This window comes from Mizuhopecten yessoensis, unplaced genomic scaffold, assembly GCF_002113885.1.
Source record: "Mizuhopecten yessoensis strain PY_sf001 unplaced genomic scaffold, ASM211388v2 scaffold25, whole genome shotgun sequence".
Lineage (NCBI taxonomy): Eukaryota > Metazoa > Mollusca > Bivalvia > Pectinida > Pectinidae > Mizuhopecten > Mizuhopecten yessoensis.
Genome location: NW_018403340.1, coordinates 104,789 through 124,118, shown reverse-complemented (window position 1 = coordinate 124,118; position 19,330 = coordinate 104,789). Strand labels below are relative to the sequence as shown.

General features: G+C 35.7%; 1 pseudogene; it reads left to right on the top strand.

The window, feature by feature from the left end:
• The first annotated feature begins 7,745 nt into the window (after positions 1–7,745).
• LOC110450238 lies at positions 7,746–10,771 on the top strand (annotated as a pseudogene).
• Positions 10,772–19,330: the final 8,559 nt, after the last annotated feature.

Sequence of the window (19,330 nt, the reverse complement as noted above, 5' to 3'; positions counted from 1 at the left end):
CCATGCCAAAGAAAGGCTGATGTCTACCCACTGCAGTAGAGATGTAAACTGTCCATACTTTTAAGAATGAGAGTGCGTAGTAATCGATGTAGTATTACCAGCGTGCATTAGATGTCTTGATATAAATCAAAGTACTGAGAGATCTGAGAGCACTTGACAATCGCTAAAAATGAAAACGGATTTTGACTTTCACTTTTGAAATGATATTTAGAGTAGGGCAAGGTCATTCATTTGCACATACTTTAAAGCCCTTCATTCAAGCATGCTTCTTGCCAAACATCGTTAGCCTGGAATTATTCAGAAAAAGTGGTTTCAATATTTTTACATATTTGACCTCTGTGACCTTGAAAGTCATTCAAGGTCAATCATATTTTAAAACTTGATAGCCAACTACCTCGCCGTGTTATGTATCAAATAGTAGGACTCTAGACCTTGTAGAACTTTAGAAGAGGTTTTTGAAATCATTATCTTGAAATAGACATATGAAGTTTGACCCCGGAATAACTCAAACTTGACCTGGTCAACTCAAAATGTTTCCTGCCATAAATGTGCGCATTTGTGTTGTCCACATTATGCCTGAATATAAAGTGAATCTAACGAACAATTTTCGAAATATTCTTGATGAAAGATGTTTTTGTTTTTAAACATTTGACATTTGTGACCTTGATTGTGACCTTGATAGTTGATCAATATGAACCATTTTTTCAAACTTAATACTCTCAGCATTTTAAGCATAAAAAAAATAGTTTAGAAGAAGATTTTTTAAGGTTGGTACCCAATATAGTGCATTTGAGCTTTGACCCCTACCAAAAACCGGACGTTGACATTTTACTCAAAAATGTTTCCTAAGAAAGGTTATGTGTTTGATAATCTGCACAACATACCCACAGATGAATTAAATACATTAACCCGTTAATGAGGTATTGCAATTAGAGAAAAATCGGATTTGACGTCATAGCGGCCATTTTGTTTTTTGTTTTAAAAAAACTCAAAAATTAAAAAAATTGTGACTTTTGACCCAACAGCGATATTTTTTTCTTTGACCTTTTAAGTAATAACAAACAATGGAAAAAAAGTTAGGCCTGAAGATTATTTACATATAACATCCGTTCATAAAGGCTGTAAATTCAACCGTTTTTGCGTTATAGCCATTTTAAGATTTTGAGGTATGACGTCATGGCGGCCATTTAGTTTTTTCGATGTAGTTGAAAATGTTACGAAACGTTAGAAGACATCTAGAGAAACTTTTCCCGTTACAATTAAACGAAATATTTGTCATTGATATTGGAGTAAAACAAGTTTTGAAATATTGCAAATTTTTTAAAAGATCAAAGGAAATATTTCAAAATGGCGTACAACCTTAACGGTTAATGTTACAGAAAAACTTAAGACAACAACTTAATCGGAATGACATCCTCCATCGATCTGTAGAAGTATTTTTTAAATGGTGACTTTTGACCTAACAGCGAGCTTTTTTTATTTGATATAATTTGTATAAACATGTTACGAGAAAAAGCTAGATATGGAAATTATCTACAAATAATATATTTCCATCAAATCTGTACAATCAATGATTTTCGAGTTATTGCGCTTTTAAAGGTTTTAACATATGATGTCATGGCGGCCATATTGGACTTTTGACATACTTGAAAATGTTCCTGTAACATCTTCAGACTTTGGCCTACAACATACTTAAAAGAGTATAAACCTATCTTCTACCAATCAAAAGATACAGACTCCACAAAAGTAAGGGGAGAAGAAGAAGAAGAAGAAGAAGAAGAAGAAAAATAACAAAAACAATAGGTCTTTTCACCAGTTGGGAAAAGCCCTAATTAGCAAGCCCGTCACACAGTGTGATGATCAGTATATGTATTACAATAGTTTAAAATCAATACACTACAGGCAGCGATTGATCTCATGAGAGAAAACTGTTTTTTAGCATCGATACATTTGAAAGATTCATATTATTCTGTGGCAATACCTCCAGCACATACGAAATGTCTACCCTTCTAACTTGAAGTACAGTTATCTGAATGTATAGCTCTGCCAGCTGATCTAGCATCAACCCCTCGCAATTTTCACAAAATTAACAAAACAAATATTATCAAATTTTCGCAAAAGGGGGCTACCAAATTGTATTATATATAAATATTTCAATGGTTGTTAGTGACAATTATGTTGACTGTAAACATTACATGACACAATACAAATGTTACAGGGTATTGGGTGTGTTATACATGGGTGGTCGGGTGGAGCAGTGGATAGCGCACTTGCCTTTCACCAATGCGGTCGGGTTTCGATTCCGTGATCGTGAAAAGGTATAAGGTCATCTGCCCGACCAAGTGGGTTTCTCCGGGTACTCCGGTATCCTCCCACAATAAGAACCCTCGCGCGCTTATATCTGGGGCTACAAGAATTATTTATATAAGTTGAAGTAACTTGTCACATAATTATTATAAAATAAATGATGCTTATATTTGTATTATATGTGTTATACATCTACTAAGGTGAAAGGTTTAGTTATCCCTTTCAATGTTACTTTGTAGTGTTTTCTTTTCACACGGACGTGTACAAATTGAACATATTCGACTTCCTGAAAGCATTGGACCAATTGAAAATATCGAACTTGGTTCTGGTGTTTCAAATAATTTGTCATTATATATGATGTTTTTCAAGTCTAAAATCAAAGGAGTCCAATCATTCAATTTTCATTTTTTTCAGTATTGGGCTATTCGTTATCAAATTTGTGAAGTGACAGTGCATAATCAATCCCAATCATTGTTCTCGTGTTGATCAAATAAATAACATTGAGTAAAGGATCAAATCTATTAAAAGTCTCATGAGAATTTTCGCAGTCCATGCTTTTAGCAGTGGGAAGTTGGGATTGGTGGCTATAAAAGGTATTAAAATAAATGACCTCGACCGTCTTCACAAGGTCACAAAGGTCAAATATATTTCCAAATTCAGAAAAAACCGTATCGAGGACTAAGAAATCCACTATACCAAATGGCAGATACAAAAATATTGTCGTCAGTTAGAATTATATTATAAAGACTTATATTGTTTGATACTAAAATATCAGGGGATGACATTTGAGCTGATAAATGTTCCTGTCACAATATTATAACACTAATTAGGAAGAATATTTCAATGGTTTATTCTATCCTAAATTATATGCACACCTTGTCCAAGTGTGACTTACACATGCATCATTAACAAACACACACACACACACACACACACACACACACACACAAACACGTAATTGGTATCTACATTTTGATGATATCATCGCTGTTGTCGTTAAGAACTTCAGTTTAGTCTATCGCGTGGTCACTTATGTACACACAAAATAACTTGCCACAAGGTAATGTACGTTTCAACACATTCTCAGACAGATCCAATATACAGAAAGTGTCCCTAGTGTTATATGTTATTTTTGATTCCTAGTAAGGACTTGTCTTCTTGAAATTAATGTAGATACTTCCAATAAATTATTAACTTTTCGGTGTTTCCGTTGCTGATTGAATTGCTTTTTTTCAATTACTTACATGTACTGAATGTCCTGTGTCAGGTAATGTGTAGCGAGTAACATATATCTATATGTTATACTATATTTGGCAACCAATACATCCGGGCGACAATCTATCCGATTCTCATCATTCTTCGGGTTCGGAGGTCTGCCCCCACCCCCACCCAACATGTAACTATTGACCAAGGATCCGGTGTCAAAGTGCGGAAAATATTTTCTCAATCAGTTTTCAGAGCTATTTTTAAACCATTGATTTGGACATTTTTCTGATATTTTGGCAAGCATAATTTCTTCCATTCAACTGACGTGCTCGTGAGTCTTAGTATGTTTTAACGGGGAACTGCAAACATTTTGACATACAATAAAACTTCGATATAATGTCCCTCATTGATTTGCCATCTCAATTATCGTCAATGTACAGTATTTATAGGTCTTTTTTTCTCGTCTCCCTTTATCTCGATCGGCATCCCTTGATGTATCGTCGCATATCCTTATAACGCCAAAATATATCTGGACTAACGCTGGCAGTATAACAAAGTTTGTACTCTGAACGTTAACGTTTCCAAAGCAACTTGGCCAACTAACTTCTTCGAGATGCCAGAGGTCGACCATTAACAGGGCATATTGCGTTTTCTGTATGTAATTTGCACATTCCATGATACCGATGATTCATTTAAAATGCGTTGATTAAACAGCGGTGTTTACAAAAGCGAAGCACTTACTGATTGATAATTACTAGTTTTCATATAAATGGTAAACCAGGGGAGAACGTGAAAACACGAAACACAAATCATTAATTAAACTGTCCCTTTATTTAACACCAAACATGTTTCCCCAACTTTGACCTTTAATGGAACATTAATTCCACGTTATTGAACTGAATAAGGTTTACGACCAAAACAGATGTGCATTAAAACATACTTATGAGTTTAACGTCTAGTTCGGTGTAACGAGGGTTTCTAATAATTTGAAACTACCTTGATACCACCCACATTGGTTTGTGATTGTTGAGCGGGATAGGTCCCCAGTGTGAGATCCTTCTGTGGATAGGTAATACGGCATTCAGCAGCGAGTGTAATAAAACAAACACCAAATTGTATTGATGTGCGATTAATTTTCGCAGATTTCGAAGAATCAACCATAAAACGAAATTGATACATTTTTAAATCCCTATCACCAGCGATGAAACAGAACACGCCATGTAATTTGTTTGCTAAATTGCGAACTTCCATCGACATGAAAACTAGTCTTCGTGAATAACTTTGTTTGATAGATCTGTGTGTTTGGCATTGGTCCTAAATTTGCCACTGTTTTTGTGATTTAACTCTACTTGGCGTGATCGAATTGACGAAACTGATGTTAAACTATACATGAAGCAAGGGTTATTGTCACATTCTGATATAGGCAACGAAACCGACCCAACTATCATAGCGAATCAACGTTAACATCAAAACGAGAATGATTGTCTCAAGAAATCTGATATAGGCATCTTACCGAAACAGACCCAAATATCATAGCGAATAAACGTTAAAACGAGAAAGATTGTCACAAGAAATCTGATATAGGAAACTTAACGAAACCGACCCAACTATCATAGCGAATAAACGTTCACATCAAAACGATGATGATTGTCACAAGAAATCTGATATAGGCATCTTAACGACCCAACTATCATAGCGAATCAACGTTAACATCAAAACGAGAATGATTGTCACAAGAAATCTGATATAGGCATCTTACCGACCCAACTATCATAGCGAATCAACGTTAACATCAAAACGAGAATGATTGTCTCAAGAAATCTGATATAGGCATCTTACCGAAACAGACCCAAATATCATAGCGAATAAACGTTAAAACGAGAAAAATTGTCACAAGAAATCTGATATAGGCACCTTACCAAAACAGACCCAAATATCATAGCGAATAAACGTTAAAACGAGAAAGATTGTCACAAGAAATCTAATATAGGCATCTTAACGAAACAGACTCAAATATCATAGCGAATAAACATTAACATCAAACCGAGAGAGATTGTCACAAGAAGTCTGATATAGGCAACGAAACCGACCCAACTATCACAGCGAATAAACGTTCACATCAAAACGATGATGATTGTCACAAGGAATCTTAACGACCCAACTATCATAGCGAATCAACGTTAACATCAAAACGAGAATGATTGTCTCAAGAAATCTGATATAGGCATCTTACCGAAACAGACTCAAATATCATAGCGAATAAACGTTAAAACGAGAAAGATTGTCGCAAGAAATCTGATATAGGCATCTTACCGAAACAGACCCAAATATCATAGCGAATAAACGTTAAAACGAGAAAGATTGTCACAAGAAATCTGATATAGGCATCTTACCGAAACAGACCGAAATATCAGAGCGAATAAACGTTAACATCAAAACGAGAATGATTGTCACAAGAAGTTTGATATAGGCATCTTACCTATCAGACCCAAATATCATAGCGAATAAACATTAACATCAAAACGAGAATGATTGTCACAAGAAGTCTGATATAGGCAACGAAACCGACCCAAATATCATAGCGAATAAACGTTAAAACGAGAAAGATTGTCACAAGAAATCTGATATAGGCATCTTACCGAAACAGGTGCGTTATGTAACTCTTGTGATGATAATCTATTTCCAGGTACTCGGAGGACAATACACCCTTCACTGTTTAACATCAAATTCCATAAGAGAAAACCTTCGTCCTTTTTCAAATTTGGACCCGAGGGTATATACATATATTCTTTAATATCCAATGGGAAAAGTTGCAACTAATCTAGAAAAAAGGTCTTCTTTCTAAATGGAAGCAATTATGTTTCCGATATCCGAGAATAGCGATCCTTCATTAAGAATGCTATTGCCCTCCTCATATAGTGTCTGGTTCTGCTCTCGGAACATTCATAATTGGAGTACATTTGCTATTTTTAAGCATTACTAGTATACCAGGTCAAGTAGGTTAATACAGTAACCGACATCACGAGTATATATACTTCAATTTAGTTAAATAAGTACATGTATAAAGTAAGTGTAAGGATGCGACACAATATGTATTTTAAGTATCAGTCAATTCAAAATGCATTATAAATTACATGTACAGTATATACAAAGTTTAAATAAGCTTGATTAAAAATATATATCAATGTGCACAAAATCTTTTTGTTTATGAATAAATCACAATGTATGCAAAGTGTCAAATCAGTATAATAATACATTTCAATATATACAGTATAAAGTGTAATGTCAAAGTACGAATACATCTTACAATGTAAACATACAGTCAGATCTCTGTGAAAATTTGCATGTACAATGTACAACAAGGCTTACAAAGGTTAAGGTCAGTGTTAAAATACACCCGCACGTGAAAAGCTATGGTGTCACCTGTCCGACCACGTGCGATTATTTAGGTACTCCGGTTGCCTCTCACATAAAGACCCCTGTGCGCTAACATCAGGTCCAATAAGAATAATAAATATAAATTAATGTACGAAAAGGTAACGTGTTTCATAAGTGTCGTACACGAATTTAAGTTTATATCCTATACACTATAGCATATACAAAGTGTCAAGTACATTAAAATATATACAAAGTGCCAATCTAATTCCGATCTCATCTCAACTGTAAAAGAACAAAAGCGATTACCGGTAAAATATGTTACAGAATAAGAATGGTTCAAAGTAATGTATCAAACAAGACGTGAAAACCCGAGTAGTACTGAACCTGACCGGCAACGAGTAGATCAAACTCCGACTTCCAAATTAAATATTTAACACACTCGCGCGAGCCGATGAACCTTTCTTGCACATGTAGCGCAGACGAGAACATGTGCTAGACTCTTAGTAGATCACGCGTCGAACCAATCTCTACCCAGAGTTGTCGTTCCTTTTCAATCACACACACCTCTGTCAACGTCTCAAGTTTTTACAAGATTCTTATAAACCAAATTTGGTCTCAAATCGTGATAATTTCATTTTCAGTGACTTTTTTTTTCATGTAAAATAATTTTCTTGGCTATATCACTTTTGAAACGACTTTTAAGCGTAATGTTCAGCGTAGTAATATAAATGTGGTTATTAAGCTTTGAGAATGAATATAATAGAGGAAATTCTGGCAAGTTACGACAAGAGCTACGGCCAAAAAGAGAAACAAAAGGAATGTTTTGAGTATTTGTTGCCTGTAGGTTGAATATTATGGCTAAAGTTGATGTAACAACAGATGTTGCCGAATCTGACTGTGCAGCTCAGTGCGATGTTCCAATCGAAAAAGTAAAGAATGGTGAATATTCAATAGTTATGTGCCACCCAGAGGCCCTTTTCAATACGTCTATTGGTAGAGATCTAATAACGGGTGAGAAATTAACATCATCAGTTAAAGGGGCATCACAGTGAAGTAACTTTATTTTTTGTCTTTTTTTTCAAATACTACATAAACATATCAAGTGAGATTCCTTATGGAAAATAACGATCGGATTTGGCTGAAATAGATTCATAAAAATGATTAAATCTAAGAAAATCATCGGTATTTCTACCTGTCTGACCAACGTTTTGTTCAGGGATTTCCCTCTACTAGCGCATGCGCATAGCACACCATTTATTTGTAAACAAAATGACTGGCCGTGTGAAGTAAGCGAAAGAAAAGTGTTGTACCGTGTCAGCTACGAAACGAAAAGTTGCCAAATGGTCAAAAGATAGCGCAAGGAGTACGTTACGGAATCATTATTGCAGGTGGGCAGTATTCAAAGGAGAAAATAACTGCCGTAGCAGTTAGTACGGTGCATGTATTCTTCCGGATAGCCGGTTAAGCTGAAATGGAATCGACAGAAATGCTAGCGCTGTTTATGTAATGAATTAATATCTAAAACTGTTAAGCTCGCTAGTATCTTTGTCTGAGTTTGAACACAGATGAACTTAGTTTAATATGTTAATGGGCATGTATTGGAGAATGTTTACTTTGTGTTTCTATAATTATACAGTGGTTTATGCGAAAGGAAGGGATAAGTGAATGGTTAGTTTGAATTTTCCATGAGGCCCTCCAAGGGATAACTGTTGTGATGGCCGACGGTGTATTTTTTGGGTCACCGAGATACGTGTTATCTAAGTCCGTGGATTTACATAATTTATAATATTACCGGGTTCACTAAAATGGTATGATTTAATTATATTGCTGAATTAAACGATTATTTTTGTTTTTACATGGAAGATTTAAATTAGTACTTATACGAATACCCGGCCTCCTCTGCCCAGGCAATATAGAAAAAAAAATCAGAAAGGTTTTTCCCTTGGTGTAGGGAAGGTGTTTAGCCCCGTACCATCTGTACCGGCCACATTCCGGTACTAAATTCAATATATATCTAAATATATCTACTTTATGTTTATGCCTATTATCATTGTTGACATTTAATTGTAAATGTATGACGGGAGAAGGCTGTGATAAATTGTAAAAACGTGTGCCCTATCCCTTGTTTAATTTTATTGGCAACAAATTTATGTTTAAAGCTAAATAAATTTAAATTCTGAATATTGGCAAGTGTGCAATTAACTTCTAATGATGAATAATTACTGTTCAATAAGTTTGAATATCGACTTAGAAATCATTTAACTTGGTTTCATAGTGCGGTAAGAAGTTGCAGTTGCCTTACGGCCCCTCTCCGGGGGCCCCCTTGGAAACCGTTTCATCTCGCTCGCACCACTTGTGTTTACTGCCAGTCAGGTGACGTTATCGGCGCCATTTTTAGCAGGTCTTTCCCGAACAATTCAAGTGGTCAAACTGGACATTTGGAACGAACTATGAATATGGGGATAGCGAGGTAACATAAGTGGAAGTGCATACAATACATACATTCATTAAAAAACCCGCCTTTTCACGTGTTGTCCCTTTAAAGCAGTCGTTGTACATGAATGCCACATTAATGATAAATGGTAAGTAAGTTATACAGTATGATAAATGGTAAGTAAGTTATACAGTATTTTAAGATAAAATGAATATTTGTATACCATCAATATGATCATCATCATTGTCATCGTCCTCTTTATATTAAGAGTAATATGTATATTTTGTATTTTGTGAAACATAAACAGACAAATATCCTCATCCCTAGCATGTATGCTAGACATATTCCAGTGTGATGTGTTCTAATCCTAGAAACAATGAGTTGGATGGCATCCAATGATACCCCTGCTGCAAGCAGATAATACTAAAATCAGGCATACATTTATATGTATGTAGGGGGACCAGGAAGCATGAACCATAGAATGGAATATAAACATGTTGCATGCATGTTTTTGAAAGATCCGGTTGCATTTAGCGTTAAGATGATCCGTCAGTCCATCTGTCTGTCCTTCCGTAATTCAGTCATAGTTACATTAATTGCAATATCTTAGTTCAGGTGGTTGTATATTCACAAACTAAGGCTGTAGGCTGTAAGCTTATTTAAGGGTTACTTGCACTTCATTGAAAACATCTTGTTTTAGGGGTGAAGAGTTCCGCACAGCTTTCAAGAAACTGAGAGGATTAAAATAAGTCTTCCCAAATATGCCACTGATAGGATTAAGTGGCACTTTGACGGTAGAACAGGAGAAGACAACCCCAAAACAGCTAGGTCTCGATAACTTTAAGATAACCGAACATACACCAGACAGACCCAATATATTATTGCGTAAATTCAAGTAGGAACCTGTTATTGATGTCTTGCATCAGTATGAAAAAATAGTGCACAAAGTATGTGATGACCTTTGTGAAAAGAGGGAAGATTTTCCTGTAACATTGCTCTTTATCCCTATTTACTACATTAGTGAAGCAATGCTAAACCTTAATAGTCTGTTTGGTCCCTTGTATCAACTACAATAGAGGAATTGAAAAAGGAGAATCCAAACATAAGACTAATCTTGACAACATCAATATCGGGGATAGGATTTGACCTCAGCAATGTAACTCAAGTGAATCATGCTTCCCCACCTAGGAATGTTTCACAGTACTTACAGGTGATTGGACGTGCTGGTAGACGAGTGCTACATTGTATTACAACAATCGCGATATTGCGAAATATTTACCCGGAATAAACAAGAATATCATTGACTACTGTAAAAATGAATCTTCATGCTTACGGAATCAGCTGCTGTCAGTAATTGGTTTTGAAAAGGGTGAAGATATTATCGGTTGCCAATGTTGTGCAAATTGTGCTACAAAATGCTCATGTGACAGTTGTGTTGCTACGTAAAAGAGCCATGATCCAAAAAATTAAGTTTTAAAATTTCCTTTCGTTTCAAGGTCACAATAACAAAGAATCAATGTTCAAGCAGTGGAAATGTGACACAAAACTACACAATTTAAGTGGCCGGTAATTGTACAGAAAGTGGTGTACTAACAATAATTTCTCTGTCATTGTAATGTTAGTTTCTTCCACCATCTGAAAATAAAAATTAATAACTGTTACAAAATATTCTGCTTGTAGTCAATTTTCAATTAGTAAATAGAACACTTCAGACTGCATATGATATATCAATTAAATCTCATTGCCTTTTCCTCTTCTGCATTTACCGGGACCCTCATATTCCTTGCAAGTCTAACTATGATTTGATTGACTCGTTCTTTGAAACCAAGTATGATATTCACCGCAAGTGGCATAGCCCATACATTTTTGAAACTATTCAACTTTCGACCAGGGGTATACTTGAAATGTCTGAATGTTTGTATATGTTGGTTTGATCCTTATAGCTTATAGGCTTGCAATGTCTTGAACTTTTAGATTTCATACCAATGTTGTTGTCCACCTTGGAGCAAATGTCGTCAAATGTGTAAGCAGATCCTGTTACCCGAGATATGTCTTTTTCACTCTTATTAGCACCCAAAGATTTGATAAGACACTTTTGGTTACAAACTGAGTGTTCTTGAACTAGATCACTCTCCACATTTTCCCCTTTCCCTCCTCGAATGTTTACAAACGCTCGCTCGTACTTCATGATGAGATCAATATTTTCCTCAAGGTATTTGCTGAGTCTTGAATGGGAGTAAAAGAAAGTTAGGTTGGATTTACTGTTAAGAAGAAGTCGGTTCATATCTCCCTCTTTGGCTGTGTCGGACAGTTCAAGTAAATGCAAGAACCAATGGCATAACTGTAGAGAATAATTGTAGAGTTTATCTTATTCAACAGACACTGCTTCGTAGTATGGCTGGAGCACTATCTGCCCGTCAGTAATGACAACCGGTATTGTCTCACATGCTTTGGATTTGGGTTTGTGGGCTTGTATTCATCTGGTCTGTCAGCCATGCCGTAACCATATCGTGTTATGAAGTTCTTAAACACTCCCAGGATCAGGTTTTTCTTCTCTTCTGCAGATGGATTATTATTTTTCGACAACAGAGCATGCTGCGGCTTGCTCACTTCACTCACCATACCGAAGAATACCAGGAACTGTTCTCTTATCAGGCCTTCACCTACAGCCATCAGTAGCTCGTAGTGTGGCTGAAATCGCCCCTTTACTTTGCCATTGATGTTGGTGCGGTGCAGTATGTTCTTGAAGTAGGAAAGGGTCCCTGGCGTGTTGTTCTCTTTATACGGGGCCTTGTAACATTTCTGTAATGAGAAAATGAGTAATTGGAATGTATACGTGTTGCCTGTGCTAGCATTGGTAGTAATGTACAGATGAAGTAATAAACCTTGCAAAGTCCAGACTCCACATAATAACTTTCTCATATAGGTCATGCTGTTTTTGTCCTGTCTGTTTGCTTTATGTAACTGTTAATATTGGTCAAAGCCCTTTCAAATGAAGCCAAGGTCAATGACTGTGTAGCCTTGACCTTTATACCAAAAAAACTTTTTCTGACTTAATTGCCACCAAATGCATAATGTTTTGCGCAAACACATCTTCTTCTTTTTTTAATCATAAATGATATGGACATTGAGCACAAAAACCTTCTGTACCAATTTTAATATTATGGACACTGCAGAGACACAGGTTTATTGACATACAAAATGTACATGTAAAATAATTCATATATTATTTTAACATATCACTATCTCAAATTTTGAGGAGATACTGGAACATAACTAACCTCCAAGAAGTCTTGCGTATTGTGCCACATTTCACATACAATAGGGTCACGGTCATCAAATCGTCTCTCAGGCGTAACAGATAAAGACCTCAGATTGTTGGCCTCCTGCAAGCGGACTCTTTGTTAGCTGGTCACCCCCAATCACAAATTTGTAGTGCCTTAGACAGTTGATGTTTCCTGCAAGAAATTTAAAAGCAAATCTTTTTGAATACACTGTGACCTCAGTTACAACAAAGCATACTGTCATTGAAATATATTAACCCTGAGGTTGTATTCAATTTTGGTGTATGTAAAGAAGATAATAAGGATACTACCGCGCAATAAATGAGTGTGTGATCATGCTTTTATCACATACCGTCCGTATTTGGTAGAGATCGATACAAAGATTTTATAAACTTTGATATTTTTTGAAATACCGGGAACTTTAGAGTTCGCCATTACACGGGGATTCCCATAAAAAAATAGTTCCGGCTAGTAGGTTAATACAACATTCCGTATTGCACATGTACAATACAGAACGTTGTATTTCATTGTCTGAAAATGGCTTGTATTACTATAACAAGATTCAACAAGTATGTGATAAATACCAGCACATGTTTGCTTACATTTAGGCAAACAAAATAACTAATGAAATGTACCATACTAGATGTTCATAGTAACTGTGTTGCGAAGGAATGGGAAAATATTAGCAAACAATTAACTTGTAGAAGATAGCAGTATACAGTCAAACCTGTTTACAACGATAATAGTTCAACAAAGTTCAGTGATTTGTACATAAATGCAACAATGCTGGTCAAATTACCCTCAAAAACTAATTATTGAGGTATTGTGGAATTTTTCAACCCATGAAAGTGACCCAAATGCATATTTTTTACAAAATTGCTTTTACCACCCTGTTACTACCTTGATTGAATGCACTGTTACAAATACAAATGTGACAATATCTTCTCTTGGTTATACAGGTCACTTAAGAGCAGCAGGTCTGAATTATTATCAATTGGCTGGATTGCAAAACATTTATTCGAAAATCACTTGACCATGAAAAAGAGGTCACATGGACCTGATGCATACAAAAATCAAAATTGTTTGAGTGCTTATTACTGCATGCATGGCTACCTTTCTATACACCACTTAAATTGGAAATGTTTTGCAATCTGGCCAAATATTTTTAAATAAAAATAAGTAAACTAGCATGTACAATTTATGCAATTTCTTACTCCAATCCTCCTTTGGTGGCAATACTAGTGGTCAACCTGCGTTAGGCTGATACATTATGATATTTACACTTCATCAGAATGCTGTAGCAGGCAGCTAACACTGGAATTATACCTTGTGTCACATTCCCAGAGACTGGCACAGCAACGCAACATAACAGATCAAATAGGAAAGGAACTCTGAAACAAATAACAACTAGCATTCAGACGTTTTCTGTAAGTTGAAATTTTAGTATTTATAGGCCTAAATGTAGGTACCAAGTGTGGGGACCAAAACCATTTTTTTCCCATTTTGTATATAGAAATTGTTGACGTCTCAGAAAAGGGGAGGGGTAGCATTTTACATTTTACATGAGTTAAGAGTACTTTTGTACCTTTCCTTCATTTCTTTCACAATATCCTCAAGCAAATTCTCAGTATTGTCTGTCAAATCTTCTATGCTGAGATACTTGTATAATACTGAGGCAAACATTGCTGTTCAAGAGGTTAACGTCTGTGTTGTGTCCTCATTTCCCATAACATGAAAGTCTTTGTGTCCTGACGATGCTAACTACTTCCCAGTTACCTGTGGAAGGATTCCTTCATGGTGTCAAGGAGTTCAGATTGAGAATAAGTTACTAACTTCGAAGGTTTCGCATAATCCTGCTCAGTAGATTGGAACATATCTTGGACAGTAAAATCTTTTCCTCTGGCAGTGTGTTCACCTGCTTGGCTGAATCTACAATATAATGAAGTAGGTTTATATGCATTATGTGTTCTGTCTGTTCTTCATGTTATGAATTTAATGAATGTTTGGATTCATATATACAAAAAAATAAAAAAAGTATTATATTTCTAAAACAAGCAAATTCGTGGAATTTCTTTCCCCCGCTTTCAGGACATATTGTAGGTAAACATTATTGAGGTTAGGTTTAAACATGTGAGTATCGTGCTGTTGAGACACAATGTATAGCTTGAAACTCGAAGAAAAAAATCCTTATCTTATATTTGCTAGAACTATTAAGCGGAAACTGCAGATAAAGTCTCTGCCAAATGGAGTCTGATTAAAAGGTTGCCAAACTTTGCCGAGCCCTCAATTCGTTGAACCCTGTTACAAAGTTTGAAGACAATCGGATACTATTTGCAAGAGTTAATGAACAGAAATGGAAGATAATGACGTTTTTCGTTATTCAAGGGGCCGTTACTCCGTCAAATGGGGTCTCCTGAAAGTGGTCATTAAAATGGGTCAGGCTCTTAAGACATTTAACCCTGTGACCAAGTTTGAAGAAAATCGGTTATCATTTGTTGTAGTTATTGCACGGAAACGAATCACGGCAGATATTGAGGTTTTTATTATTCAAGGGGCCATAACTCCGCCAAATGGGGTCCGCTGATTGTGGTCATCAAACTTTCCTGAGCCCCTAAGGCATTTAACCCTGTGACCAAGTTTAAAGAAAATCAGTTAACATTTGTTGTAGTTATTGCACGGAAACAAAGCGTGACAGACAGACAGACAGACAGATAGAAAGAAAGAAAGAAAGAAAGAAAAAAAGAAGGACGGACGGACGGACGAACAGACAGACAGACAGATAGACAGACAGACAGACAATGAGTGAATGGCAAACACAGAACATAATAAGATAAGCTCATCTACATACCATGGTGTGGGGAGATAGCAGGGATAGGCGTCCAATAACCGATTCACCTTCCACTTCCTCTTCGTGTACTGTTGTTGCGGTCAATTTCAGTTGTTTCCGAGATTTCCCTCGAACAGGAATGGAGGGTCTTTGATCGACCTGGGGGTACATGGGAAAATTATTCCCCGTTTCACTGTATGAGTGTCGAGGGACAGAAACGACAATGCCGACGATACTGTCTTGGCTTTAAACTCGTCGAATTTACACACTTTTGTGTAACAGTTTCTGCACACAGCAGCGCCGACTTCGTATAACTTGATCCGTGACATCGCCAGTTGTATCTAATATATGTTGTGACTTAGAATTGAATCCTTCACTATCTAACTTTTGCCCACTTTACTTAAAAACTGTCACATTCTTGGCAAAACACGCAAAACATTATATACTCTCCAAATTCTTAGGCATATTTGCTACAGAGGCTGCCATTTTGTACGATGGATCACATGATGTTTGGTCATGTTATTCGGGACTACTTTGACAGAGATTAATGGGAGTGCAAGGACCGTAACTCTGCGTGGAGATTGGCGTCGAACAAGATTGTATCCGTATGATAAATATGCAGCTTTGTCATCTTAGAATTGCACAAACCAAACTCTATGATAGTCCGACCCCAAATCATCATTTACAACCTCACATCACAGGAGGTGACTTATGTATTTTTCGTGCAATAATTATTTTCAGGTTATCATAAATGATACATACTCTTTTTTCAATTTTTATATAAACTCTTTCCCATTCTGATTCAGGCTTGGTCGACCACGAAAGATCGTGTTTGACGTTGGTAAGCCAGATAAATCTGTCACCAGTGGTTTAAACATAACAGCATGAACACAAAAGTTTTTAATAGATTATTTCAAACAGATATACAGTCATCAAACAAAGGTAATTTCTGTATTATACAATTGTATCTAATCAACACCGCATAACCAACTATATAAAACAATATAAGGCGTGATCATGTAAGGAAAAGACTTTTTAGATATGTTTAAATGCTACAATACGCAGAACAAACAGTCCAAGCGGTTTGCTACATGTACGATGGTCCACAGTGAACATCAATTTTTGTCTTCCTTCATAGCTCTTACATTTGTAACTTTTATTAATTTACAACAGTCGTCATGTATGCTCATGGAGTGACTCGACCGAATGTTTCAGAACGAAGCAGCCATTGTTTACGTTATGTGTATCCATGGAATAAGAATGTTTTCTGCATCCGTTTGTGGAATAATTAGACATAATTGATCCCAGATATATCCCATGTAACTAGATGATGACTGAACGAAGTAATGGTTTCCGTCGGACTGTTTCTTCGCTGAAGCGTTAGCGGTGCAATATTTGAAACAAGTATCAATCCGCCGAGCCTATATTTTTACTGCGTATACGCTATTTATACGCAGTCAGGGTTAACTAAGCTAAAGCAGGGAGACATGTAAATATATGCATAAACACGAATTACTGAAACATTCATGCATATGTAAACTTACATCGGTACACATGGCCAGAATGCATGGGTGTTACCTATACACTAGCTTAGAGACGCCCGCTTACAGCTTGTACCAGTAAAAAATCCTGGCCATGGGACCAAGAGACACTCTGACCTGGATCTTGCAACTAGAAGGTACCACGGCAGTATTGATGCAGATGCATGAAAACGGCAATCTTGGAGGAAGTGCTATTGGTTTTTTCACCACGTGTTTATGCGACGCGCTATTTTGGGTGAGATCTTTCAGGCGTCTGCTCCTACATGTCATTACTGTTAGTTTTATTGTTTTTTTTACAACACCCAACCATCTCCGTTTTATCACAATCCGTCAAATAGTTTTGGAACTTTTACACATAAGGACATTTCCTCGATTTCGCAATAAACTTTTTTAGAAACATATATAACTGCCGTAAAATTTCTTCAAACGATCTAAACAAATAAAATTCCAAAAAATATTCTGAACACGTATACATATTCGTTTAGGGCACACGAAAACGAAAAAAGATATGTGGCACTGATAAGTCATCATAGCAGACGTCACCATTGCATACTGTATTTTAGTAATTAATAGACACATGGAGAAAAATATCACCAATTATGTCAGTGACTACTAGGCAAATATACTATTTGATATAATCGATGGCCCAATGTGTGAAGTAGATAGAGAAAGGTAGGGCCAACGTCTATATAGATTAAACATTAGAGTCGGATCCCGCTTGGAGTTTCAAAATAAAACTAATACAAAAGGTTTTGATATAGAAAGCTTAAATCAGGAAAGAGTTAGTTTCAGAATTCATATTATGATAAATGGGACCTCATTGACTTACACCTGTGTTTGTGCTAAAGGTACTACAATACAATCCCCCATAAGGCATTATTTAAATGAAACAATTACTATACAATTATATTATCATCGTGTGCAACATACTCACTATTATTTTGATACCAAATATTACACTATTTCAAGAAAGAATCGTTATTTTTTTTGCAGATTTAAGCAGAAAAGTATGTGAAATGTCATTACTCATTCGAGAATTCCCATTCTTGACACGTTAATTGCAATAGTTCTCAAACCAGTCTATTTTTTATAATTGCTTAACAGTTGGCTTTCAATAATAACTCTCACCATCAGGAATTCCAAAAAAGAAAAATGACAACCGGTAAATTTGTCATAAAACACCTTTGATTTTAAAAAAGAAAAGCATAACATTCTTTCCACTTTTCCTTTAACTTGTGTTTCTTCATAACCCACAGTCCATTGGTCTTGCTATTTGGCAAGTAGGTTGTTCATATGTGAATGAATATAAGTTTGGTGAACGTCGGTGACATTGACTTTCGTTCATGATCACATGAATCAAATGTCCTTAAAAATAGTTTTGTATGGAGATTAAGACACGGATATCTTTCCTTGCTTTATTTGGTAAAAGTTAAAGATATGTAATATTCCTTCCTATTTTTTTTATTATTAATGGACAAAAGACAAAATGAAACTATAATCAAGTTTAAATTATTTTTATTATTAAGAGGATTTCATTGTGTTTTTTTTTAATATCTGCATATCTTTGTCTGTAACACAATCTCAACTTTAAGTAGTTCTCCAGGGGAAAGATGACTTTTGTCGAATACATATTTTTGAGTTATTACTGCTGCACATACCTTTTAAACATGTGTAATATAACCAAGTGTTTTAATATGATACAAAACCAGAAAATGGTTCTCGGTATTTACCATTATAAACATTGATAATTAAATATATTATGTGAAATTGTGCATTGGTCATGTTTGGCATGCTAAAACAGTATTTTGTCGGTTTTGATAACACATAAAAAATATTCTATAGACAGAACATATACATTGAAAGTTTTTAAAGAATTATAAAATATAGGCTACCATTGTAACCATATGTAGACAAGTTGACAAAGATGGATATATTTTTAATTTTGTGAAAAGTTTGCACATTTTCTAATTAAAAGTATCACTATGCTTACTTCATGTATATTAATATGACATATTTAGTATCAAAATAACAGTAATTTCAAGCACTATCTATTTTCATAATTCAGTTTCACCTTATATTCGCCTGTGAAATATATCTGTCATTTTGTTAGGATACCCCCGTCATTGAGCCTGGTGTTATGCAAAGAGGTCCACTATGGTTTTCAGTAGTAATGATGAATAATCATCAGTGCAATTATTGTTCATTATTGTAGGTAGTTTTTTCCCTAGCAAAGGAAACCCTGTGAAGTGTGTGAGAAAATACAACCTACAAGTACTTCTACATGTAGACACACGGACGGCAAGACAACCGATGCCAGTATCTGTACATCCTCTCTAATAAATATATACAGCAT